Source organism: Hyperolius riggenbachi, chromosome 3 (genome assembly GCF_040937935.1).
Source record: "Hyperolius riggenbachi isolate aHypRig1 chromosome 3, aHypRig1.pri, whole genome shotgun sequence".
Lineage (NCBI taxonomy): Eukaryota > Metazoa > Chordata > Amphibia > Anura > Hyperoliidae > Hyperolius > Hyperolius riggenbachi.
The window spans coordinates 41,332,301-41,357,446 of record NC_090648.1 but is presented as its reverse complement, the minus strand read 5'-3'; the positions used below and the strand labels follow the sequence as shown (position 1 = coordinate 41,357,446).

Below are 25,146 nucleotides of genomic sequence, written 5' to 3'. Positions count from 1 at the left end.
CCACTGCTTATTTTTTTTTGCTTTCTCTTCAAATGAAAAAGTTTAACAACATTTTAAAAGGCAGCCACACTAAACACCTTCTTAAACGCATCATGCTACAAGAAAAGTGTCATGTTCAAATGAAAATATAGCGTTTATAGTCACTTCTATACAACTGCACCAGCAGCCCCAAAAGAAGGGTTGTAGAACTTTGCCCAATTGCGTAGCAAGCTAAGGGATATTTTTTATTGCTGTGAGAGAGTGGACAGTGTACTTTCTCAGCTCCTATGAGGATAGTGAGCTAAGTGTACTTTCAATGTTTTGCCCTTTCAGAATATTACCAATCGGTTACAGCATTTCAAGGAGTCCATGTGAAGACATGGGCTTGTGTGAAAAAACTCACTGACCCCAACGTGATTTGAACACGCAACCTTCTGATCTGGAGTCAGACGCGCTACCGTTGCGCCACGAGGTCCCTGCATTCTTTCGAATTGGAAAAGTTACATCGACGGCCTAAGAGATTTTCTTTTCTTTACAATGACAATATGGGTTTACTGCTAGTAATGTTATACTGACAGTTTTTGGAACTGTTTGATCGACGCCCTAAGAGACTTTCTTTTGTTTACAATGACAACAATGGTTTACTGCTAATAATGCTATACTCACAGAGGGTACCAGCGTTCTCTTCTCTACACAATTTGAAGCAAAAAAGAGAATACCAGAAATGCCACACAATGCTTCTATCCTCAGACACTCACTACTGTGCCCACTGCTTATTTTTCTTTGCTTTCTCTTCAAATGAAAAAGGTTAACAGCATTTTAAAAGGCAGCCACACTAAACACCTTCTTAAACACATCATGCTACATGAAAAGTGTCATGTTCAAATGAAAATATAGCGTTTATAGTCACTTCTATACAACTGCACCAGCAGCCCCAAAAGAAGGGTTGTAGAACTTTGCCCAATTGCGTAGCAAGCTAAGGGATATTTTTTATTGCTGTGAGAGAGTGGACAGTGTACTTTCTCAGCTCCTATGAGGATAGTGAGCTAAGTGTACTTTCAATGTTTTGCCCTTTCAGAATATTACCAATCGGTTACAGCATTTCAAGGAGTCCATGTGAAGACATGGGCTTGTGTGAAAAAGCTCACTGACCCCGACGTGATTTGAACACGCAACCTTCTGATCTGGAGTCAGACGCGCTACCATTGCACCACAAGGTCCCTGCATTCTTTCGTATTGGAAAAGTTACATCGACGGCCTAAGAGATTTTCTTTTCTTTACAATGACAATATGGGTTTACTGCTAGTAATGTTATACTGACAGTTTTTGGAACTGTTTGATCGACGCCCTAAGAGACTTTCTTTTGTTTACAATGACAACAATGGTTTACTGCTAATAATGCTATACTCACAGAGGGTACCAGCGTTCTCTTCTCTACACAATTTTAAGCAAAAAAGAGAATATCAGAAATGCCACACAATGCTTCTATCCTCAGACACTCACTACTGTGCCCACTGCTTATTTTTCTTTCCTTTCTCTTCAAATGAAAAAGGTTAACAGCATTTTAAAAGGCAGCCACACTAAACACCTTCTTAAACGCATCATGCTACAAGAAAAGTGTCATGTTCAAATGAAAATATAGCGTTTATAGTCACTTCTATACAACTGCACCAGCAGCCCCAAAAGAAGGGTTGTAGAACTTTGCCCAATTGCGTAGCAAGCTAAGGGATATTTTTTATTGCTGTGAGAGAGTGGACAGTGTACTTTCTCAGCTCCTATGAGGATAGTGAGCTAAGTGTACTTTCAATGTTTTGCCCTTTCAGAATATTACCAATCGGTTACAGCATTTCAAGGAGTCCATGTGAAGACATGGGCTTGTGTGAAAAAGCTCACTGACCCCGACGTGATTTGAACACGCAACCTTCTGATCTGGAGTCAGACGCGCTACCGTTGCGCCACGAGGTCCCTGCATTCTTTCGAATTGGAAAAGTTACATCGACGGCCTAAGAGACTTTCTTTTCTTTACAATGACAATATGGGTTTACTGCTAGTAATGTTATACTCACAGTTTTTGGAACTGTTTGATCGACGGCCTAAGAGACTTTCTTTTGTTTACAATGACAACAATGGTTTACTGCTAATAATGCTATACTCACAGAGGGTACCAGCGTTCTCTTCTCTACACAATTTGAAGCAAAAAAGAGAATACCAGAAATGCCACACAATGCTTCTATCCTCAGACACTCACTACTGTGCCCACTGCTTATTTTTCTTTGCTTTCTCTTCAAATGAAAAAGTTTAACAACATTTTAAAAGGCAGCCACACTAAACACCTTCTTAAACGCATCATGCTACAAGAAAAGTGTCATGTTCAAATGAAAATATAGCGTTTATAGTCACTTCTATACAACTGCACCAGCAGCCCCAAAAGAAGGGTTGTAGAACTTTGCCCAATTGCGTAGCAAGCTAAGGGATATTTTTTATTGCTGTGAGAGAGTGGACAGTGTACTTTCTCAGCTCCTATGAGGATAGTGAGCTAAGTGTACTTTCAATGTTTTGCCCTTTCAGAATATTACCAATCGGTTACAGCATTTCAAGGAGTCCATGTGAAGACATGGGCTTGTGTGATAAAGCTCACTGACCCCGACGTGATTTGAACACGCAACCTTCTGATCTGGAGTCAGACGCGCTACCGTTGCGCCACGAGGTCCCTGCATTCTTTCGTATTGGAAAAGTTACATCGACGGCCTAAGAGACTTTCTTTTCTTTACAATGACAATATGGGTTTACTGCTAGTAATGTTATACTCACAGTTTTTGGAACTGTTTGATCGACGGCCTAAGAGACTTTCTTTTGTTTACAATGACAACAATGGTTTACTGCTAATAATGCTATACTCACAGAGGGTACCAGCGTTCTCTTCTCTACACAATTTGAAGCAAAAAAGAGAATACCAGAAATGCCACACAATGCTTCTATCCTCAGACACTCACTACTGTGCCCACTGCTTATTTTTCTTTGCTTTCTCTTCAAATGAAAAAGGTTAACAGCATTTTAAAAGGCAGCCACACTAAACACCTTCTTAAACACATCATGCTACATGAAAAGTGTCATGTTCAAATGAAAATATAGCGTTTATTGTCACTTCTATACAACTGCACCAGCAGCCCCAAAAGAAGGGTTGTAGAACTTTGCCCAACTGCGTAGCAAGCTAAGGGATATTTTTTATTGCTGTGAGAGAGTGGACAGTGTACTTTCTCAGCTCCTATGAGGATAGTGAGCTAAGTGTACTTTCAATGTTTTGCCCTTTCAGAATATTACCAATCGGTTACAGCATTTCAAGGAGTCCATGTGAAGACATGGGCTTGTGTGAAAAAGCTCACTGACCCCGACGTGATTTGAACACGCAACCTTCTGATCTGGAGTCAGACGCGCTACCGTTGCGCCACGAGGTCCCTGCATTCTTTTGTATTGGAAAAGTTACATCGACGGCCTAAGAGACTTTCTTTTCTTTACAATGACAATATGGGTTTACTGCTAGTAATGTTATACTGACAGTTTTTGGAACTGTTTGATCGACGGCCTAAGAGACTTTCTTTTGTTTACAATGACAACAATGGTTTACTGCTAATAATGCTATACTCACAGAGGGTACCAGCGTTCTCTTCTCTACACAATTTGAAGCAAAAAAGAGAATACCAGAAATGCCACACAATGCTTCTATCCTCAGACACTCACTACTGTGCCCACTGCTTATTTTTCTTTGCTTTCTCTTCAAATGAAAAAGTTTAACAACATTTTAAAAGGCAGCCACACTAAACACCTTCTTAAACGCATCATGCTACAAGAAAAGTGTCATGTTCAAATGAAAATATAGCGTTTATAGTCACTTCTATACAACTGCACCAGCAGCCCCAAAAGAAGGGTTGTAGAACTTTGCCCAATTGCGTAGCAAGCTAAGGGATATTTTTTATTGCTGTGAGAGAGTGGACAGTGTACTTTCTCAGCTCCTATGAGGATAGTGAGCTAAGTGTACTTTCAATGTTTTGCCCTTTCAGAATATTACCAATCGGTTACAGCATTTCAAGGAGTCCATGTGAAAACATGGGCTTGTGTGAAAAAGCTCACTGACCCCGACGTGATTTGAACACGCAACCTTCTGATCTGGAGTCAGACGCGCTACCGTTGCGCCACGAGGTCCCTGCATTCTTTTGTATTGGAAAAGATACATCGACGGCCTAAGAGACTTTCTTTTCTTTACAATGACAATATGGGTTTACTGCTAGTAATGTTATACTCACAGTTTTTGGAACTGTTTGATCGACGGCCTAAGAGACTTTCTTTTGTTTACAATGACAACAATGGTTTACTGCTAATAATGCTATACTCACAGAGGGTACCAGCGTTCTCTTCTCTACACAATTTGAAGCAAAAAAGAGAATACCAGAAATGCCACACAATGCTTCTATCCTCAGACACTCACTACTGTGCCCACTGCTTATTTTTCTTTGCTTTCTCTTCAAATGAAAAAGGTTAACAGCATTTTAAAAGGCAGCCACACTAAACACCTTCTTAAACACATCATGCTACATGAAAAGTGTCATGTTCAAATGAAAATATAGCGTTTATTGTCACTTCTATACAACTGCACCAGCAGCCCCAAAAGAAGGGTTGTAGAACTTTGCCCAACTGCGTAGCAAGCTAAGGGATATTTTTTATTGCTGTGAGAGAGTGGACAGTGTACTTTCTCAGCTCCTATGAGGATAGTGAGCTAAGTGTACTTTCAATGTTTTGCCCTTTCAGAATATTACCAATCGGTTACAGCATTTCAAGGAGTCCATGTGAAGACATGGGCTTGTGTGAAAAAGCTCACTGACCCCGACGTGATTTGAACACGCAACCTTCTGATCTGGAGTCAGACGCGCTACCGTTGCGCCACAAGGTCCCTGCATTCTTTCGTCTTGGAAAAGTTACATCGACGGCCTAAGAGATTTTCTTTTCTTTACAATGACAATATGGGTTTACTGCTAGTAATGTTATACTGACAGTTTTTGGAACTGTTTGATCGACACCCTAAGAGACTTTCTTTTGTTTACAATGACAACAATGGTTTACTGCTAATAATGCTATACTCACAGAGGGTACCAGCGTTCTCTTCTCTACACAATTTTAAGCAAAAAAGAGAATATCAGAAATGCCACACAATGCTTCTATCCTCAGACACTCACTACTGTGCCCACTGCTTATTTTTCTTTCCTTTCTCTTCAAATGAAAAAGGTTAACAGCATTTTAAAAGGCAGCCACACTAAACACCTTCTTAAACGCATCATGCTACAAGAAAAGTGTCATGTTCAAATGAAAATATAGCGTTTATAGTCACTTCTATACAACTGCACCAGCAGCCCCAAAAGAAGGGTTGTAGAACTTTGCCCAATTGCGTAGCAAGCTAAGGGATATTTTTTATTGCTGTGAGAGAGTGGACAGTGTACTTTCTCAACTCCTATGAGGATAGTGAGCTAAGTGTACTTTCAATGTTTTGCCCTCTCAGAATATTACCAATCGGTTACAGCATTTCAAGGAGTCCATGTGAAGACATGGGCTTGTGTGAAAAAGCTCACTGACCCCGACGTGATTTGAACACGCAACCTTCTGATCTGAAGTCAGACGCGCTACCGTTGCGCCACGAGGTCCCTGCATTCTTTCGTATTGGAAAAGTTACATCGACGGCCTAAGAGACTTTCTTTTCTTTACAATGACAATATGGGTTTACTGCTAGTAATGTTATACTCACAGTTTTTGGAACTGTTTGATCGACGGCCTAAGAGACTTTCTTTTGTTTACAATGACAACAATGGTTTACTGCTAATAATGCTATACTCACAGAGGGTACCAGCGTTCTCTTCTCTACACAATTTGAAGCAAAAAAGAGAATACCAGAAATGCCACACAATGCTTCTATCCTCAGACACTCACTACTGTGCCCACTGCTTATTTTTCTTTGCTTTCTCTTCAAATGAAAAAGTTTAACAACATTTTAAAAGGCAGCCACACTAAACACCTTCTTAAACGCATCATGCTACAAGAAAAGTGTCATGTTCAAATGAAAATGTAGCGTTTATAGTCACTTCTATACAACTGCACCAGCAGCCCCAAAAGAAGGGTTGTAGAACTTTGCCCAATTGCGTAGCAAGCTAAGGGATATTTTTTATTGCTGTGAGAGAGTGGACAGTGTACTTTCTCAGCTCCTATGAGGATAGTGAGCTAAGTGTACTTTCAATGTTTTGCCCTTTCAGAATATTACCAATCGGTTACAGCATTTCAAGGAGTCCATGTGAAGACATGGGCTTGTGTGAAAAAGCTCACTGACCCCAACGTGATTTGAACACGCAACCTTCTGATCTGGAGTCAGACGCGCTACCGTTGCGCCACGAGGTCCCTGCATGCTTTCGAATTGGAAAAGTTACATCGACGGCCTAAGAGATTTTCTTTTCTTTACAATGACAATATGGGTTTACTGCTAGTAATGTTATACTGACAGTTTTTGGAACTGTTTGATCGACGCCCTAAGAGACTTTCTTTTGTTTACAATGACAACAATGGTTTACTGCTAATAATGCTATACTCACAGAGGGTACCAGCGTTCTCTTCTCTACACAATTTGAAGCAAAAAAGAGAATACCAGAAATGCCACACAATGCTTCTATCCTCAGACACTCACTACTGTGCCCACTGCTTATTTTTCTTTGCTTTCTCTTCAAATGAAAAAGTTTAACAACATTTTAAAAGGCAGCCACACTAAACACCTTCTTAAACGCATCATGCTACAAGAAAAGTGTCATGTTCAAATGAAAATATAGCGTTTATAGTCACTTCTATACAACTGCACCAGCAGCCCCAAAAGAAGGGTTGTAGAACTTTGCCCAATTGCGTAGCAAGCTAAGGGATATTTTTTATTGCTGTGAGAGAGTGGACAGTGTACTTTCTCAGCTCCTGTGAGGATAGTGAGCTAAGTGTACTTTCAATGTTTTGCCCTTTCAGAATATTACCAATCGGTTACAGCATTTCAAGGAGTCCATGTGAAGACATGGGCTTGTGTGAAAAAGCTCACTGACTCCAACGTGATTTGAACACGCAACCTTCTGATCTGGAGTCAGACGCGCTACCGTTGCGCCACGAGGTCCCTGCATTCTTTTTTATTGGAAAAGTTACATCGACGGCCTAAGAGACTTTCTTTTCTTTACAATGACAATATGGGTTTACTGCTAGTAATGTTATACTCACAGTATTTGGAACTGTTTGATCGACGGCCTAAGAGACTTTCTTTTGTTTACAATGACAACAATGGTTTACTGCTAATAATGCTATACTCACAGAGGGTACCAGCGTTCTCTTCTCTACACAATTTGAAGCAAAAAAGAGAATACCAGAAATGCCACACAATGCTTCTATCCTCAGACACTCACTACTGTGCCCACTGCTTATTCTTCTTTGCTTTCTCTTCAAATGAAAAAGGTTAACAGCATTTTAAAAGGCAGCCACACTAAACACCTTCTTAAACGCATCATGCTACAAGAAAAGTGTCATGTTCAAATGAAAATATAGCGTTTATAGTCACTTCTATACAACTGCACCAGCAGCCCCAAAAGAAGGGTTGTAGAACTTTGCCCAATTGCGTAGCAAGCTAAGGGATATTTTTTATTGCTGTGAGAGAGTGGACAGTGTACTTTCTCAGCTCCTATGAGGATAGTGAGCTAAGTGTACTTTCAATGTTTTGCCCTTTCAGAATATTACCAATCGGTTACAGCATTTCAAGGAGTCCATGTGAAGACATGGGCTTGTGTGAAAAAGCTCACTGACCCCGACGTGATTTGAACACGCAACCTTCTGATCTGGAGTCAGACGCGCTACCGTTGCGCCCCGAGGTCCCTGCATTCTTTCGTATTGGAAAAGTTACATCGACGGCCTAAGAGATTTTCTTTTCTTTACAATGACAATATGGGTTTACTGCTAGTAATGTTATACTGACAGTTTTTGGAACTGTTTGATCGACGCCCTAAGAGACTTTCTTTTGTTTACAATGACAACAATGGTTTACTGCTAATAATGCTATACTCACAGAGGGTACCAGCGTTCTCTTCTCTACACAATTTGAAGCAAAAAAGAGAATACCAGAAATGCCACACAATGCTTCTATCCTCAGACACTCACTACTGTGCCCACTGCTTATTTTTCTTTGCTTTCTCTTCAAATGAAAAAGGTTAACAGCATTTTAAAAGGCAGCCACACTAAACACCTTCTTAAACGCATCATGCTACAAGAAAAGTGTCATGTTCAAATGAAAATATAGCGTTTATAGTCACTTCTATACAACTGCACCAGCAGCCCCAAAAGAAGGGCTGTAGAACTTTGCCCAATTGCGTAGCAAGCTAAGGGATATTTTTTATTGCTGTGAGAGAGTGGACAGTGTACTTTCTCAGCTCCTATGAGGATAGTGAGCTAAGTGTACTTTCAATGTTTTGCCCTTTCAGAATATTACCAATCGGTTACAGCATTTCAAGGAGTCCATGTGAAGACATAGGCTTGTGTGAAAAATCTCACTGACCCCGACGTGATTTGAACACGCACCCTTCTGTTCTGGAGTCAGACGCGCTACCGTTGCGCCACGAGGTCCCTGCAATATTTTGTATTGGAAAAGTTACATTGACGGCCTAAGAGATTTTCTTTTCTTTACAATGACAATATGGGTTTACTGCTAGTAATGTTATACTGACAGTTTTTGGAACTGTTTGATCGACGACCTAAGAGACTTTCTTTTGTTTACAATGACAACAATGGTTTACTGCTAATAATGCTATACTCACAGAGGGTACCAGCGTTCTCTTCTCTACACAATTTGAAGCAAAAAAGAGAATACCAGAAATGCCACACAATGCTTCTATCCTCAGACACTCACTACTGTGCCCACTGCTTATTTTTCTTTGCTTTCTCTTCAAATGAAAAAGGTTAACAGCATTTTAAAAGGCAGCCACACTAAACACCTTCTTAAACACATCATGCTACATGAAAAGTGTCATGTTCAAATGAAAATATAGCGTTTATAGTCACTTCTATACAACTGCATCAGCAGCCCCAAAAGAAGGGTTGTAGAACTTTGCCCAATTGCGTAGCAAGCTAAGGGATATTTTTTATTGCTGTGAGAGAGTGGACAGTGTACTTTCTCAGCTCCTATGAGGATAGTGAGCTAAGTGTACTTTCAATGTTTTGCCCTTTCAGAATATTACCAATCGGTTACAGCATTTCAAGGAGTCCATGTGAAGACATGGGCTTGTGTGAAAAAGCTCACTGACCCCGACATGATTTGAACACGCAACCTTCTGATCTGGAGTCAGACGCGCTACCGTTGCGCCACGAGGTCCCTGCATTCTTTCGTATTGGAAAAGTTACATCGACGGCCTAAGAGACTTTCTTTTCTTTACAATGACAATATGGGTTTACTGCTAGTAATGTTATACTCACAGTTTTTGGAACTGTTTGATCGACGGCCTAAGAGACTTTCTTTTGTTTACAATGACAACAATGGTTTACTGCTAATAATGCTATACTCACAGAGGGTACCAGCGTTCTCTTCTCTACACAATTTGAAGCAAAAAAGAGAATACCAGAAATGCCACACAATGCTTCTATCCTCAGACACTCACTACTGTGCCCACTGCTTATTTTTCTTTGCTTTCTCTTCAAATGAAAAAGTTTAACAACATTTTAAAAGGCAGCCACACTAAACACCTTCTTAAACGCATCATGCTACAAGAAAAGTGTCATGTTCAAATGAAAATATAGCGTTTATAGTCACTTCTATACAACTGCACCAGCAGCCCCAAAAGAAGGGTTGTAGAACTTTGCCCAATTGCGTAGCAAGCTAAGGGATATTTTTATTGCTGTGAGAGAGTGGACAGTGTACTTTCTCAGCTCCTATGAGGATAGTGAGCTAAGTGTACTTTCAATGTTTTGCCCTTTCAGAATATTACCAATCGGTTACAGCATTTCAAGGAGTCCATGTGAAGACATGGGCTTGTGTGAAAAAGCTCACTGACCCCGACGTGATTTGAACACGCAACCTTCTGATCTGGAGTCAGACGCGCTACCGTTGCGCCACGAGGTCCCTGCATTCTTTTGTATTGGAAAAGTTACATCGACGGCCTAAGAGACTTTCTTTTCTTTACAATGACAATATGGGTTTACTGCTAGTAATGTTATACTCACAGTTTTTGGAACTGTTTGATCGACGGCCTAAGAGACTTTCTTTTGTTTACAATGACAACAATGGTTTACTGCTAATAATGCTATACTCACAGAGGGTACCAGCGTTCTCTTCTCTACACAATTTGAAGCAAAAAAGAGAATACCAGAAATGCCACACAATGCTTCTATCCTCAGACACTCACTACTGTGCCCACTGCTTATTTTTCTTTGCTTTCTCTTCAAATGAAAAAGGTTAACAGCATTTTAAAAGGCAGCCACACTAAACACCTTCTTAAACACATCATGCTACATGAAAAGTGTCATGTTCAAATGAAAATATAGCGTTTATAGTCACTTCTATACAACTGCACCAGCAGCCCCAAAAGAAGGGTTGTAGAACTTTGCCCAATTGCGTAGCAAGCTAAGGGATATTTTTTATTGCTGTGAGAGAGTGGACAGTGTACTTTCTCAGCTCCTATGAGGATAGTGAGCTAAGTGTACTTTCAATGTTTTGCCCTTTCAGAATATTACCAATCGGTTACAGCATTTCAAGGAGTCCATGTGAAGACATGGGCTTGTGTGAAAAAGCTCACTGACCCCGACGTGATTTGAACACGCAACCTTCTGATCTGGAGTCAGACGCGCTACCGTTGCGCCACGAGGTCCCTGCATTCTTTTGTATTGGAAAAGATACATCGACGGCCTAAGAGACTTTCTTTTCTTTACAATGACAATATGGGTTTACTGCTAGTAATGTTATACTCACAGTTTTTGGAACTGTTTGATCGACGGCCTAAGAGACTTTCTTTTGTTTACAATGACAACAATGGTTTACTGCTAATAATGCTATACTCACAGAGGGTACCAGCGTTCTCTTCTCTACACAATTTGAAGCAAAAAAGAGAATACCAGAAATGCCACACAATGCTTCTATCCTCAGACACTCACTACTGTGCCCACTGCTTATTTTTCTTTGCTTTCTCTTCAAATGAAAAAGGTTAACAGCATTTTAAAAGGCAGCCACACTAAACACCTTCTTAAACACATCATGCTACATGAAAAGTGTCATGTTCAAATGAAAATATAGCGTTTATTGTCACTTCTATACAACTGCACCAGCAGCCCCAAAAGAAGGGTTGTAGAACTTTGCCCAACTGCGTAGCAAGCTAAGGGATATTTTTTATTGCTGTGAGAGAGTGGACAGTGTACTTTCTCAGCTCCTATGAGGATAGTGAGCTAAGTGTACTTTCAATGTTTTGCCCTTTCAGAATATTACCAATCGGTTACAGCATTTCAAGGAGTCCATGTGAAGACATGGGCTTGTGTGAAAAAGCTCACTGACCCCGACGTGATTTGAACACGCAACCTTCTGATCTGGAGTCAGACGCGCTACCATTGCGCCACAAGGTCCCTGCATTCTTTCGTATTGGAAAAGTTACATCGACGGCCTAAGAGATTTTCTTTTCTTTACAATGACAATATGGGTTTACTGCTAGTAATGTTATACTGACAGTTTTTGGAACTGTTTGATCGACGCCCTAAGAGACTTTCTTTTGTTTACAATGACAACAATGGTTTACTGCTAATAATGCTATACTCACAGAGGGTACCAGCGTTCTCTTCTCTACACAATTTTAAGCAAAAAAGAGAATATCAGAAATGCCACACAATGCTTCTATCCTCAGACACTCACTACTGTGCCCACTGCTTATTTTTCTTTCCTTTCTCTTCAAATGAAAAAGGTTAACAGCATTTTAAAAGGCAGCCACACTAAACACCTTCTTAAACGCATCATGCTACAAGAAAAGTGTCATGTTCAAATGAAAATATAGCGTTTATAGTCACTTCTATACAACTGCACCAGCAGCCCCAAAAGAAGGGTTGTAGAACTTTGCCCAATTGCGTAGCAAGCTAAGGGATATTTTTTATTGCTGTGAGAGAGTGGACAGTGTACTTTCTCAACTCCTATGAGGATAGTGAGCTAAGTGTACTTTCAATGTTTTGCCCTTTCAGAATATTACCAATCGGTTACAGCATTTCAAGGAGTCCATGTGAAGACATGGGCTTGTGTGAAAAAGTTCACTGACCCCGACGTGATTTGAACACGCAACCTTCTGATCTGGAGTCAGACGCGCTACCGTTGCGCCACGAGGTCCCTGCATTCTTTCGTATTGGAAAAGTTACATCGACGGCCTAAGAGACTTTCTTTTCTTTACAATGACAATATGGGTTTACTGCTAGTAATGTTATACTCACAGTTTTTGGAACTGTTTGATCGACGGCCTAAGAGACTTTCTTTTGTTTACAATGACAACAATGGTTTACTGCTAATAATGCTATACTCACAGAGGGTACCAGCGTTCTCTTCTCTACACAATTTGAAGCAAAAAAGAGAATACCAGAAATGCCACACAATGCTTCTATCCTCAGACACTCACTACTGTGCCCACTGCTTATTTTTCTTTGCTTTCTCTTCAAATGAAAAAGTTTAACAACATTTTAAAAGGCAGCCACACTAAACACCTTCTTAAACGCATCATGCTACAAGAAAAGTGTCATGTTCAAATGAAAATATAGCGTTTATAGTCACTTCTATACAACTGCACCAGCAGCCCCAAAAGAAGGGTTGTAGAACTTTGCCCAATTGCGTAGCAAGCTAAGGGATATTTTTTATTGCTGTGAGAGAGTGGACAGTGTACTTTCTCAGCTCCTATGAGGATAGTGAGCTAAGTGTACTTTCAATGTTTTGCCCTTTCAGAATATTACCAATCGGTTACAGCATTTCAAGGAGTCCATGTGAAGACATGGGCTTGTGTGAAAAAGCTCACTGACCCCAACGTGATTTGAACACGCAACCTTCTGATCTGGAGTCAGACGCGCTACCGTTGCGCCACGAGGTCCCTGCATTCTTTCGAATTGGAAAAGTTACATCGACGGCCTAAGAGATTTTCTTTTCTTTACAATGACAATATGGGTTTACTGCTAGTAATGTTATACTGACAGTTTTTGGAACTGTTTGATCGACGCCCTAAGAGACTTTCTTTTGTTTACAATGACAACAATGGTTTACTGCTAATAATGCTATACTCACAGAGGGTACCAGCGTTCTCTTCTCTACACAATTTGAAGCAAAAAAGAGAATACCAGAAATGCCACACAATGCTTCTATCCTCAGACACTCACTACTGTGCCCACTGCTTATTTTTCTTTGCTTTCTCTTCAAATGAAAAAGGTTAACAGCATTTTAAAAGGCAGCCACACTAAACACCTTCTTAAACACATCATGCTACATGAAAAGTGTCATGTTCAAATGAAAATATAGCGTCTATAGTCACTTCTATACAACTGCACCAGCAGCCCCAAAAGAAGGGTTGTAGAACTTTGCCCAATTGCGTAGCAAGCTAAGGGATATTTTTTATTGCTGTGAGAGAGTGGACAGTGTACTTTCTCAGCTCCTATGAGGATAGTGAGCTAAGTGTACTTTCAATGTTTTGCCCTTTCAGAATATTACCAATCGGTTACAGCATTTCAAGGAGTCCATGTGAAGACATGGGCTTGTGTGAAAAAGCTCACTGACCCCGACGTGATTTGAACACGCAACCTTCTGATCTGGAGTCAGACGCGCTACCGTTGCGCCACGAGGTCCCTGCATTCTTTCGTATTGGAAAAGTTACATCGACGGCCTAAGAGATTTTCTTTTCATTACAATGACAATATGGGTTTACTGCTAGTAATGTTATACTGACAGTTTTTGGAACTGTTTGATCAACGCCCTAAGAGACTTTCTTTTGTTTACAATGACAACAATGGTTTACTGCTAATAATGCTATACTCACAGAGGGTACCAGCGTTCTCTTCTCTACACAATTTTAAGCAAAAAAGAGAATATCAGAAATGCCACACAATGCTTCTATCCTCAGACACTCACTACTGTGCCCACTGCTTATTTTTCTTTGCTTTCTCTTCAAATGAAAAAGGTTAACAACATTTTAAAAGGCAGCCACACTAAACACCTTCTTAAACGCATCATGCTACAAGAAAAGTGTCATGTTCAAATGAAAATATAGCGTTTATAGTCACTTCTATATAACTGCACCAGCAGCCCCAAAAGAAGGGTTGTAGAACTTTGCCCAATTGCGTAGCAAGCTAAGGGATATTTTTTATTGCTGTGAGAGAGTGGACAGTGTACTTTCTCAGCTCCTATGAGGATAGTGAGCTAAGTGTACTTTCAATGTTTTGCCCTTTCAGAATATTACCAATCGGTTACAGCATTTCAAGGAGTCCATGTGAAGACATGGGCTTGTGTGAAAAAGCTCACTGACCCCGACGTGATTTGAACACGCAACCTTCTGATCTGGAGTCAGACGCGCTACCGTTGCGCCACGAGGTCCCTGCATTCTTTCGTATTGGAAAAGTTACATCGACGGCCTAAGAGACTTTCTTTTCTTTACAATGACAATATGGGTTTACTGCTAGTAATGTTATACTCACAGTTTTTGGAACTGTTTGATCGACGGCCTAAGAGACTTTCTTTTGTTTACAATGACAACAATGGTTTACTGCTAATAATGCTATACTCACAGAGGGTACCAGCGTTCTCTTCTCTACACAATTTGAAGCAAAAAAGAGAATACCAGAAATGCCACACAATGCTTCTATCCTCAGACACTCACTACTGTGCCCACTGCTTATTTTTCTTTGCTTTCTCTTCAAATGAAAAAGTTTAACAACATTTTAAAAGGCAGCCACACTAAACACCTTCTTAAACGCATCATGCTACAAGAAAAGTGTCATGTTCAAATGAAAATATAGCGTTTATAGTCACTTCTATACAACTGCACCAGCAGCCCCAAAAGAAGGGTTGTAGAACTTTGCCCAATTGCGTAGCAAGCCAAGGGATATTTTTTATTGCTGTGAGAGAGTGGACAGTGTACTTTCTCAGCTCCTATGAGGATAGTGAGCTAAGTGTACTTTCAATGTTTTGCCCTTTCAGAATATTACCAATCGGTTACAGCATTTCAAGGAGTCCATGTGAAGACATGGGCTTGTGTGATAAAGCTCACTGACCCCGACGTGATTTGAACACGCAACCTTCTGATCTGGAGTCAGACGCGCTACCGTTGCGCCACGAGGTCCCTGCATTCTTTCGTATTGGAAAAGTTACATCGACGGCCTAAGAGACTTTCTTTTCTTTACAATGACAATATGGGTTTACTGCTAGTAATGTTATACTCACAGTTTTTGGAACTGTTTGATCGACGGCCTAAGAGACTTTCTTTTGTTTACAATGACAACAATGGTTTACTGCTAATAATGCTATACTCACAGAGGGTACCAGCGTTCTCTTCTCTACACAATTTGAAGCAAAAAAGAGAATACCAGAAATGCCACACAATGCTTCTATCCTCAGACACTCACTACTGTGCCCACTGCTTATTTTTCTTTGCTTTCTCTTCAAATGAAAAAGGTTAACAGCATTTTAAAAGGCAGCCACACTAAACACTTTCTTAAACACATCATGCTACATGAAAAGTGTCATGTTCAAATGAAAATATAGCATTTATAGTCACTTCTATACAACTGCACCAGCAGCCCCAAAAGAAGGGTTGTAGAACTTTGCCCAATTGCGTAGCAAGCTAAGGGATATTTTTTATTGCTGTGAGAGAGTGGACAGTGTACTTTCTCAGCTCCTGTGAGGATAGTGAGCTAAGTGTACTTTCAATGTTTTGCCCTTTCAGAATATTACCAATCGGTTACAGCATTTCAAGGAGTCCATGTGAAGACATGGGCTTGTGTGAAAAAGCTCACTGACCCCGACGTGATTTGAACACGCAACCTTCTGATCTGGAGTCAGACGCGCTACCGTTGCGCCACGAGGTCCCTGCATTCTTTCGTATTGGAAAAGTTACATCGACGGCCTAAGAGATTTTCTTTTCTTTACAATGACAATATGGGTTTACTGCTAGTAATGTTATACTGACAGTTTTTGGAACTGTTTGATCGACGCCCTAAGAGACTTTCTTTTGTTTACAATGACAACAATGGTTTACTGCTAATAATGCTATACTCACAGAGGGTACCAGCGTTCTCTTCTCTACACAATTTGAAGCAAAAAAGAGAATGCCAGAAATGCCACACAATGCTTCTATCCTCAGACACTCACTACTGTGCCCACTGCTTATTTTTCTTTGCTTTCTCTTCAAATGAAAAAGGTTAACAGCATTTTAAAAGGCAGCCACACTAAACACCTTCTTAAACGCATCATGCTACAAGAAAAGTGTCATGTTCAAATGAAAATATAGCGTTTATAGTCACTTCTATACAACTGCACCAGCAGCCCCAAAAGAAGGGTTGTAGAACTTTGCCCAATTGCGTAGCAAGCTAAGGGATATTTTTTATTGCTGTGAGAGAGTGGACAGTGTACTTTCTCAGCTCCTATGAGGATAGTGAGCTAAGTGTACTTTCAATGTTTTGCCCTTACAGAATATTACCAATCGGTTACAGCATTTCAAGGAGTCCATGTGAAGACATAGGCTTGTGTGAAAAAGCTCACTAACCCCGACGTGATTTGAACACGCAACCTTCTGATCTGGAGTCAGACGCGCTACCGTTGCGCCACGAGGTCCCTGCATTCTTTCGTATTGGAAAAGTTACATCGACGGCCTAAGAGATTTTCTTTTCTTTACAATGACAATATGGGTTTACTGCTAGTAATGTTATACTGACAGTTTTTGGAACTGTTTGATCGACGCCCTAAGAGACTTTCTTTTGTTTACAATGACAACAATGGTTTACTGCTAATAATGCTATACTCACAGAGGGTACCAGCGTTCTCTTCTCTACACAATTTTAAGCAAAAAAGAGAATATCAGAAATGCCACACAATGCTTCTATCCTCAGACACTCACTACTGTGCCCACTGCTTATTTTTCTTTGCTTTCTCTTCAAATGAAAAAGGTTAACAACATTTTAAAAGGCAGCCACACTAAACACCTTCTTAAACGCATCATGCTACAAGAAAAGTGTCATGTTCAAATGAAAATATAGCGTTTATAGTCACTTCTATACAACTGCACCAGCAGCCCCAAAAGAAGGGTTGTAGAACTTTGCCCAATTGCGTAGCAAGCTAAGGGATATTTTTTATTGCTGTGAGAGAGTGGACAGTGTACTTTCTCAGCTCCTATGAGGATAGTGAGCTAAGTGTACTTTCAATGTTTTGCCCTTTCAGAATATTACCAATCGGTTACAGCATTTCAAGGAGTCCATGTGAAGACATGGGCTTGTGTGAAAAAGCTCACTGACCCCGACGTGATTTGAACACGCAACCTTCTGATCTGGAGTCAGACGCGCTACCGTTGCGCCACGAGGTCCCTGCATTCTTTCGTATTGGAAAAGTTACATCGACGGCCTAAGAGACTTTCTTTTCTTTACAATGACAATATGGGTTTACTGCTAGTAATGTTATACTCACAGTTTTTGGAACTGTTTGATCGACGGCCTAAGAGACTTTCTTTTGTTTACAATGACAACAATGGTTTACTGCTAATAATGCTATACTCACAGAGGGTACCAGCGTTCTCTTCTCTACACAATTTGAAGCAAAAAAGAGAATACCAGAAATGCCACACAATGCTTCTATCCTCAGACACTCACTACTGTACCCACTGCTTATTTTTCTTTGCTTTCTCTTCAAATGAAAAAGGTTAACAGCATTTTAAAAGGCAGCCACACTAAACACCTTCTTAAACACATCATGCTACATGAAAAGTGTCATGTTCAAATGAAAATATAGCGTTTATAGTCACTTCTATACAACTGCACCAGCAGCCCCAAAAGAAGGGTTGTAGAACTTTGCCCAATTGCGTAGCAAGCTAAGGGATATTTTTTATTGCTGTGAGAGAGTGGACAGTGTACTTTCTCAGCTCCTATGAGGATAGTGAGCTAAGTGTACTTTCAATGTTTTGCCCTTTCAGAATATTACCAATCGGTTACAGCATTTCAAGGAGTCCATGTGAAGACATGGGCTTGTGTGAAAAAGCTCACTGACCCCGACGTGATTTGAACACGCAACCTTCTGATCTGGAGTCAGACGCGCTACCGTTGCGCCCCGAGGTCCCTGCATTCTTTCGTATTGGAAAAGTTACATCGACGGCCTAAGAGATTTTCTTTTCTTTACAATGACAATATGGGTTTACTGCTAGTAATGTTATACTGACAGTTTTTGGAACTGTTTGATCGACGCCCTAAGAGACTTTCTTTTGTTTACAATGACAACAATGGTTTACTGCTAATAATGCTATACTCACAGAGGGTACCAGCGTTCTCTTCTCTACACAATTTAAGCAAAAAAGAGAATACCAGAAATGCCACACAATGCTTCTATCCTCAGACACTCACTACTGTGCCCACTGCTTATTTTTCTTTGCTTTCTCTTCAAATGAAAAAGGTTAACAGCATTTTAAAAGGCAGCCACACTAAACACCTTCTTAAACGCATCATGCTACAAGAAAAGTGTCATGTTCAAATGAAAATATAGCGTCTATAGTCACTTCTATACAACTGCACCAGCAGCCCCAAAAGAAGGGTTGTAGAACTTTGCCCAATTGCGTAGCAAGCTAAGGGATATTTTTTATTGCTGTGAGAGAGTGGACAGTGTACTTTCTCAGCTCCTATGAGGATAGTGAGCTAAGTGTACTTTCAATGTTTTGCCCTTTCAGAATATTACCAATCGGTTACAGCATTTCAAGGAATCCATGTGAAGACATAGGCTTGTGTGAAAAACCTCACTGACCCCGACGTGATTTGAACATGCACCCTTCTGTTCTGGAGTCAGACGCGCTACCGTTGCGCCACGAGGTCCCTGCATTATTTTGTATTGGAAAAGTTACATTGACGGCCTAAGAGATTTTCTTTTCTTTACAATGACAATATGGGTTTACTGCTAGTAATGTTATACTGACAGTTTTTGGAACTGTTTGATCGACGCCCTAAGAGACTTTCTTTTGTTTACAATGACAACGATGGTTTACTGCTAATAATGCTATACTCACAGAGGGTACCAGCGTTCTCTTCTCTACACAATTTTAAGCAAAAAAGAGAATATCAGAAATGCCACACAATGCTTCTATCCTCAGACACTCACTACTGTGCCCACTGCTTATTTTTCTTTGCTTTCTCTTCAAATGCAAAAGGTTAACAGCATTTTAAAAGGCAGCCACACTAAACACCTTCTTAAACGCATCATGCTACAAGAAAAGTGTCATGTTCAAATGAAAATATAGCGTTTATAGTCACTTCTATACAACTGCACCAGCAGCCCCAAAAGAAGGGTTGTAGAACTTTGCCCAATTGCATAGCAAGCTAAGGGATATTTTTTATTGCTGTGAGAGAGTGGACAGTGTACTTTCTCAGCTCCTATGAGGATAGTGAGCTAAGTGTACTTTCAATGTTTTGCCCTTTCAGAATATTACCAATCGGTTACAGCATTTCAAGGAGTCCATGTGAAGACATGGGCTTGTGTGAAAAAGCTCACTGACCCCGACGTGATTTGAACACGCAACCTTCTGATCTGGAGTCAGACGCGCTACCGTTGCGCCACGAGGTCCCTGCATTCTTTTGTATTGGAAAAGTTACATCGACGGCCTAAGAGACTTTCTTTTCTTTACAATGACAATATGGGTTTACTGCTAGTAATGTTATACTCACAGTTTTTGGAACTGTTTGATCGACGGCCTAAGAGACTTTCTTTTGTTTACAATGACAACAATGGTTTACTGCTAATAATGCTATACTCACAGAGGGTACCAGCGTTCTCTTCTCTACACAATTTGAAGCAAAAAAGAGAATACCAGAAATGCCACACAATGCTTCTATCCTCAGACACTCACTACTGTGCCCACTGCTTATTTTTCTTTGCTTTCTCTTCAAATGAAAAAGGTTAACAACATTTTAAAAGGCAGCCACACTAAACACCTTCTTAAACGCATCATGCTACAAGAAAAGTGTCATGTTCAAATGAAAATATAGCGTTTATAGTCACTTCTATACAACTGCACCAGCAGCCCCAAAAGAAGGGTTGTAGAACTTTGCCCAATTGCGTAGCAAGCTAAGGGATATTTTTTATTGCTGTGAGAGAGTGGACAGTGTACTTTCTCAGCTCCTATGAGGATAGTGAGCTAAGTGTACTTTCAATGTTTTGCCCTTTCAGAATATTACCAATCGGTTACAGCATTTCAAGGAGTCCATGTGAAGACATGGGCTTGTGTGAAAAAGCTCACTGACCCCGACGTGATTTGAACACGCAACCTTGTGATCTGGAGTCAGACGCGCTACCGTTGCGCCACGAGGTCCCTGCATTATTTTGTATTGGAACAGTTACATTGACGGCCTAAGAGATTTTCTTTTCTTTACAATGACAATATGGGTTTACTGCTAGTAATGTTATACTGACAGTTTTTGGAACTGTTTGATCGACGCCCTAAGAGACTTTCTTTTGTTTACAATGACAACAATGGTTTACTGCTAATAATGCTATACTCACAGAGGGTACCAGCGTTCTCTTCTCTACACAATTTTAAGCAAAAAAGAGAATATCAGAAATGCCACACAATGCTTCTATCCTCAGACACTCACTACTGTGCCCACTGCTTATTTTTCTTTGCTTTCTCTTCAAATGAAAAAGGTTAACAGCATTTTAAAAGGCAGCCACACTAAACACCTTCTTAAACGCATCATGCTACAAGAAAAGTGTCATGTTCAAATGAAAATATAGCGTTTATAGTCACTTCTATACAACTGCACCAGCAGCCCCAAAAGAAGGGTTGTAGAACTTTGCCCAATTGCGTAGCAAGCTAAGGGATATTTTTTATTGCTGTGAGAGAGTGGACAGTGTACTTTCTCAGCTCCTATGAGGATAGTGAGCTAAGTGTACTTTCAATGTTTTGCCCTTTCAGAATATTACCAATCGGTTACAGCATTTCAAGGAGTCCATGTGAAGACATGGGCTTGTGTGAAAAAGCGCACTGACCCCGACGTGATTTGAACACGCAACCTTCTGATCTGGAGTCAGACGCGCTACCGTTGCGCCACGAGGTCCCTGCATTTTTTCGTATTGGAAAAGTTACATCGATGGCCTAAGAGACTTTCTTTTCTTTACAATGACAATATGGGTTTACTGCTAGTAATGTTATACTCACAGTTTTTGGAACTGTTTGATCGACGGCCTAAGAGACTTTCTTTTGTTTACAATGACAACAATGGTTTACTGCTAATAATGCTATACTCACAGAGGGTACCAGCGTTCTCTTCTCTACACAATTTGAAGCAAAAAAGAGAATACCAGAAATGCCACACAATGCTTCTATCCTCAGACACTCACTACTGTGCCCACTGCTTATTTTTCTTTGCTTTCTCTTCAAATGAAAAAGTTTAACAACATTTTAAAAGGCAGCCACACTAAACACCTTCTTAAACGCATCATGCTACAAGAAAAGTGTCATGTTCAAATGAAAATATAGCGTTTATAGTCACTTCTATACAACTGCACCAGCAGCCCCAAAAGAAGGGTTGTAGAACTTTGCCCAATTGCGTAGCAAGCTAAGGGATATTTTTTATTGCTGTGAGAGAGTGGACAGTGTACTTTCTCAGCTCCTATGAGGATAGTGAGCTAAGTGTACTTTCAATGTTTTGCCCTTTCAGAATATTACCAATCGGTTACAGCATTTCAAGGAGTCCATGTGAAGACATGGGCTTGTGTGAAAAAGCTCACTGACCCCGACGTGATTTGAACACGCAACCTTCTGATCTGGAGTCAGACGCGCTACCGTTGCGCCACGAGGTCCCTGCATTCTTTTGTATTGGAAAAGTTACATCGACGGCCTAAGAGACTTTCTTTTCTTTACAATGACAATATGGGTTTACTGCTAGTAATGTTATACTCACAGTTTTTGGAACTGTTTGATCGACGGCCTAAGAGACTTTCTTTTGTTTACAATGACAACAATGGTTTACTGCTAATAATGCTATACTCACAGAGGGTACCAGCGTTCTCTTCTCTACACAATTTGAAGCAAAAAAGAGAATACCAGAAATGCCACACAATGCTTCTATCCTCAGACACTCACTACTGTGCCCACTGCTTATCTTTCTTTGCTTTCTCTTCAAATGAAAAAGGTTAACAACATTTTAAAAGGCAGCCACACTAAACACCTTCTTAAACGCATCATGCTACAAGAAAAGTGTCATGTTCAAATGAAAATATAGCGTTTATAGTCACTTCTATACAACTGCACCAGCAGCCCCAAAAGAAGGGTTGTAGAACTTTGCCCAATTGCGTAGCAAGCTAAGGGATATTTTTTATTGCTCTGAGAGAGTGGACAGTGTACTTTCTCAGCTCCTATGAGGATAGTGAGCTAAGTGTACTTTCAATGTTTTGCCCTTTCAGAATATTACCAATCGGTTACAGCATTTCAAGGAGTCCATGTGAAGACATGGGCTTGTGTGAAAAAGCTCACTGACCCCGACGTGATTTGAACACGCAACCTTCTGATCTGGAGTCAGACGCGCTACCGTTGCGCCCCGAGGTCCCTGCATTCTTTCGTATTGGAAAAGTTACATCGACGGCCTAAGAGATTTTCTTTTCTTTACAATGACAATATGGGTTTACTGCTAGTAATGTTATACTGACAGTTTTTGGAACTGTTTGATCGACGACCTAAGAGACTTTCTTTTGTTTACAATGACAACAATGGTTTACTGCTAATAATGCTATACTCACAGAGGGTACCAGCGTTCTCTTCTCTACACAATTTTAAGCAAAAAAGAGAATACCAGAAATGCCACACAATGCTTCTATCCTCAGTCACTCACTACTGTGCCCACTGCTTATTTTTCTTTGCTTTCTCTTCAAATGAAAAAGGTTAACAGCATTTTAAAAGGCAGCCACACTAAACACATTCTTAAACACATCATGCTACATGAAAAGTGTCATGTTCAAATGAAAATATAGCGTTTATAGTCACTTCTATACAACTGCACCAGCAGCCCCAAAAGAAGGGTTGTAGAACTTTGCCCAATTGCGTAGCAAGCTAAGGGATATTTTTTATTGCTGTGAGAGAGTGGACAGTGTACTTTCTCAGCTCCTATGAGGATAGTGAGCTAAGTGTACTTTCAATGTTTTGCCCTTTCAGAATATTACCAATCGGTTACAGCATTTCAAGGAGTCCATGTGAAGACATGGGCTTGTGTGAAAAAGCTCACTGACCCCGACGTGATTTGAACACGCAACCTTCTGATCTGGAGTCAGACGCGCTACCGTTGCGCCATGAGGTCCCTGCATTCTTTAGTATTGGAAAAGTTACATCGACGGCCTAAGAGACTTTCTTTTCTTTACAATGACAATATGGGTTTACTGCTAGTAATGTTATACTCACAGTTTTTGGAACTGTTTGATCGACGCCCTAAGAGACTTTCTTTTGTTTACAATGACAACAATGGTTTACTGCTAATAATGCTATACTCACAGAGGGTACCAGCGTTCTCTTCTCTACACAATTTTAAGCAAAAAAGAGAATACCAGAAATGCCACACAATGCTTCTATCCTCAGTCACTCACTACTGTGCCCACTGCTTATTTTTCTTTGCTTTCTCTTCAAATGAAAAAGGTTAACAGCATTTTAAAAGGCAGCCACACTAAACACATTCTTAAACACATCATGCTACATGAAAAGTGTCATGTTCAAATGAAAATATAGCGTTTATAGTCACTTCTATACAACTGCACCAGCAGCCCCAAAAGAAGGGTTGTAGAACTTTGCCCAATTGCGTAGCAAGCTAAGGGATATTTTTTATTGCTGTGAGAGAGTGGACAGTGTACTTTCTCAGCTCCTATGAGGATAGTGAGCTAAGTGTACTTTCAATGTTTTGCCCTTTCAGAATATTACCAATCGGTTACAGCATTTCAAGGAGTCCATGTGAAGACATGGGCTTGTGTGAAAAAGCTCACTGACCCCGACGTGATTTGAACACGCAACCTTCTGATCTGGAGTCAGACGCGCTACAGTTGCGCCCCGAGGTCCCTGCATTCTTTCGTATTGGAAAAGTTACATCGACGGCCTAAGAGATTTTCTTTTCTTTACAATGACAATATGGGTTTACTGCTAGTAATGTTATACTGACAGTTTTTGGAACTGTTTGATCGACGACCTAAGAGACTTTCTTTTGTTTACAATGACAACAATGGTTTACTGCTAATAATGCTATACTCACAGAGGGTACCAGCGTTCTCTTCTCTACACAATTTTAAGCAAAAAAGAGAATACCAGAAATGCCACACAATGCTTCTATCCTCAGACACTCACTACTGTGTCCACTGCTTATTTTTCTTTACTTTCTCTTCAAATGAAAAAGGTTAACAGCATTTTAAAAGGCAGCCACACTAAACACCTTCTTAAACACATCATGTTACAAGAAAAGTGTCATGTTCAAATGAAAATATAGCGTTTTGGGGACCATAGTGGCTTTAAAATAAATATTGCAAAGAGTGAGCTTATGTTTTTATCTCCGTCAGCGCCTTTAATCGACAGAGCCCAAATACCAGTGAAAGTTTGCATGCAAGTTACCTACCTGGGAATAAAGTTCCATAAAGATATCAATCAACTTTATGCGTTGAATTACCAACCTCTCATCTCGGATATTAAAAGACAATTACTAAGTTGGGAAACACTACCTATAAACCTTATGGGAAGAGTGGCCCTAATAAAATCAGTCAGTTTTGGAAGGCTACTTTATCCCCTACAAACACTGCCTCTGTTATTAAAACATATAGATATACAAACTCTTAATAGAGCCTTTTCAAATTTTCTTTGGAAACGTAGGAAGGTTAAAATTGCACTCTCTAAGCTTCACCTTCCAAAAGAGTGGGGAGGACTA

At 40.3% G+C, this 25,146-nt stretch overlaps 1 protein-coding gene and 30 non-coding genes across 31 annotated transcripts in view; all 31 read right to left on the bottom strand.

Moving 5' to 3' along the window:
• The window catches only part of GUCY2D (guanylate cyclase 2D, retinal), a 604,889-nt gene that overhangs the window by 126,653 nt on the left and 453,090 nt on the right, over positions 1–25,146 (bottom strand). The window lies entirely within an intron of this gene.
• TRNAW-CCA (transfer RNA tryptophan (anticodon CCA)) lies at positions 383–454 on the bottom strand. Its single transcript has one exon. It is a non-coding gene; the product is annotated as a tRNA-Trp (tRNA).
• TRNAW-CCA (transfer RNA tryptophan (anticodon CCA)) lies at positions 1,128–1,199 on the bottom strand. Its single transcript has one exon. It is a non-coding gene; the product is annotated as a tRNA-Trp (tRNA).
• TRNAW-CCA (transfer RNA tryptophan (anticodon CCA)) lies at positions 1,873–1,944 on the bottom strand. Its single transcript has one exon. It is a non-coding gene; the product is annotated as a tRNA-Trp (tRNA).
• On the bottom strand, positions 2,618–2,689 carry TRNAW-CCA (transfer RNA tryptophan (anticodon CCA)). Its single transcript has one exon. It is a non-coding gene; the product is annotated as a tRNA-Trp (tRNA).
• On the bottom strand, positions 3,363–3,434 carry TRNAW-CCA (transfer RNA tryptophan (anticodon CCA)). Its single transcript has one exon. It is a non-coding gene; the product is annotated as a tRNA-Trp (tRNA).
• TRNAW-CCA (transfer RNA tryptophan (anticodon CCA)) lies at positions 4,108–4,179 on the bottom strand. The gene has a single exon. It is a non-coding gene; the product is annotated as a tRNA-Trp (tRNA).
• On the bottom strand, positions 4,853–4,924 carry TRNAW-CCA (transfer RNA tryptophan (anticodon CCA)). The gene has a single exon. It is a non-coding gene; the product is annotated as a tRNA-Trp (tRNA).
• TRNAW-CCA (transfer RNA tryptophan (anticodon CCA)) lies at positions 6,343–6,414 on the bottom strand. Its single transcript has one exon. It is a non-coding gene; the product is annotated as a tRNA-Trp (tRNA).
• Positions 7,088–7,159, bottom strand: TRNAW-CCA (transfer RNA tryptophan (anticodon CCA)). The gene has a single exon. It is a non-coding gene; the product is annotated as a tRNA-Trp (tRNA).
• Positions 7,833–7,904, bottom strand: TRNAW-CCA (transfer RNA tryptophan (anticodon CCA)). The gene has a single exon. It is a non-coding gene; the product is annotated as a tRNA-Trp (tRNA).
• TRNAW-CCA (transfer RNA tryptophan (anticodon CCA)) lies at positions 8,578–8,649 on the bottom strand. The gene has a single exon. It is a non-coding gene; the product is annotated as a tRNA-Trp (tRNA).
• Positions 9,323–9,394, bottom strand: TRNAW-CCA (transfer RNA tryptophan (anticodon CCA)). Its single transcript has one exon. It is a non-coding gene; the product is annotated as a tRNA-Trp (tRNA).
• On the bottom strand, positions 10,067–10,138 carry TRNAW-CCA (transfer RNA tryptophan (anticodon CCA)). The gene has a single exon. It is a non-coding gene; the product is annotated as a tRNA-Trp (tRNA).
• Positions 10,812–10,883, bottom strand: TRNAW-CCA (transfer RNA tryptophan (anticodon CCA)). Its single transcript has one exon. It is a non-coding gene; the product is annotated as a tRNA-Trp (tRNA).
• Positions 11,557–11,628, bottom strand: TRNAW-CCA (transfer RNA tryptophan (anticodon CCA)). The gene has a single exon. It is a non-coding gene; the product is annotated as a tRNA-Trp (tRNA).
• TRNAW-CCA (transfer RNA tryptophan (anticodon CCA)) lies at positions 12,302–12,373 on the bottom strand. Its single transcript has one exon. It is a non-coding gene; the product is annotated as a tRNA-Trp (tRNA).
• On the bottom strand, positions 13,047–13,118 carry TRNAW-CCA (transfer RNA tryptophan (anticodon CCA)). The gene has a single exon. It is a non-coding gene; the product is annotated as a tRNA-Trp (tRNA).
• TRNAW-CCA (transfer RNA tryptophan (anticodon CCA)) lies at positions 13,792–13,863 on the bottom strand. The gene has a single exon. It is a non-coding gene; the product is annotated as a tRNA-Trp (tRNA).
• TRNAW-CCA (transfer RNA tryptophan (anticodon CCA)) lies at positions 14,537–14,608 on the bottom strand. The gene has a single exon. It is a non-coding gene; the product is annotated as a tRNA-Trp (tRNA).
• On the bottom strand, positions 15,282–15,353 carry TRNAW-CCA (transfer RNA tryptophan (anticodon CCA)). The gene has a single exon. It is a non-coding gene; the product is annotated as a tRNA-Trp (tRNA).
• Positions 16,027–16,098, bottom strand: TRNAW-CCA (transfer RNA tryptophan (anticodon CCA)). The gene has a single exon. It is a non-coding gene; the product is annotated as a tRNA-Trp (tRNA).
• TRNAW-CCA (transfer RNA tryptophan (anticodon CCA)) lies at positions 16,772–16,843 on the bottom strand. Its single transcript has one exon. It is a non-coding gene; the product is annotated as a tRNA-Trp (tRNA).
• On the bottom strand, positions 17,517–17,588 carry TRNAW-CCA (transfer RNA tryptophan (anticodon CCA)). Its single transcript has one exon. It is a non-coding gene; the product is annotated as a tRNA-Trp (tRNA).
• TRNAW-CCA (transfer RNA tryptophan (anticodon CCA)) lies at positions 18,262–18,333 on the bottom strand. Its single transcript has one exon. It is a non-coding gene; the product is annotated as a tRNA-Trp (tRNA).
• Positions 19,751–19,822, bottom strand: TRNAW-CCA (transfer RNA tryptophan (anticodon CCA)). Its single transcript has one exon. It is a non-coding gene; the product is annotated as a tRNA-Trp (tRNA).
• TRNAW-CCA (transfer RNA tryptophan (anticodon CCA)) lies at positions 20,496–20,567 on the bottom strand. The gene has a single exon. It is a non-coding gene; the product is annotated as a tRNA-Trp (tRNA).
• On the bottom strand, positions 21,241–21,312 carry TRNAW-CCA (transfer RNA tryptophan (anticodon CCA)). Its single transcript has one exon. It is a non-coding gene; the product is annotated as a tRNA-Trp (tRNA).
• TRNAW-CCA (transfer RNA tryptophan (anticodon CCA)) lies at positions 21,986–22,057 on the bottom strand. The gene has a single exon. It is a non-coding gene; the product is annotated as a tRNA-Trp (tRNA).
• Positions 22,731–22,802, bottom strand: TRNAW-CCA (transfer RNA tryptophan (anticodon CCA)). The gene has a single exon. It is a non-coding gene; the product is annotated as a tRNA-Trp (tRNA).
• Positions 23,476–23,547, bottom strand: TRNAW-CCA (transfer RNA tryptophan (anticodon CCA)). Its single transcript has one exon. It is a non-coding gene; the product is annotated as a tRNA-Trp (tRNA).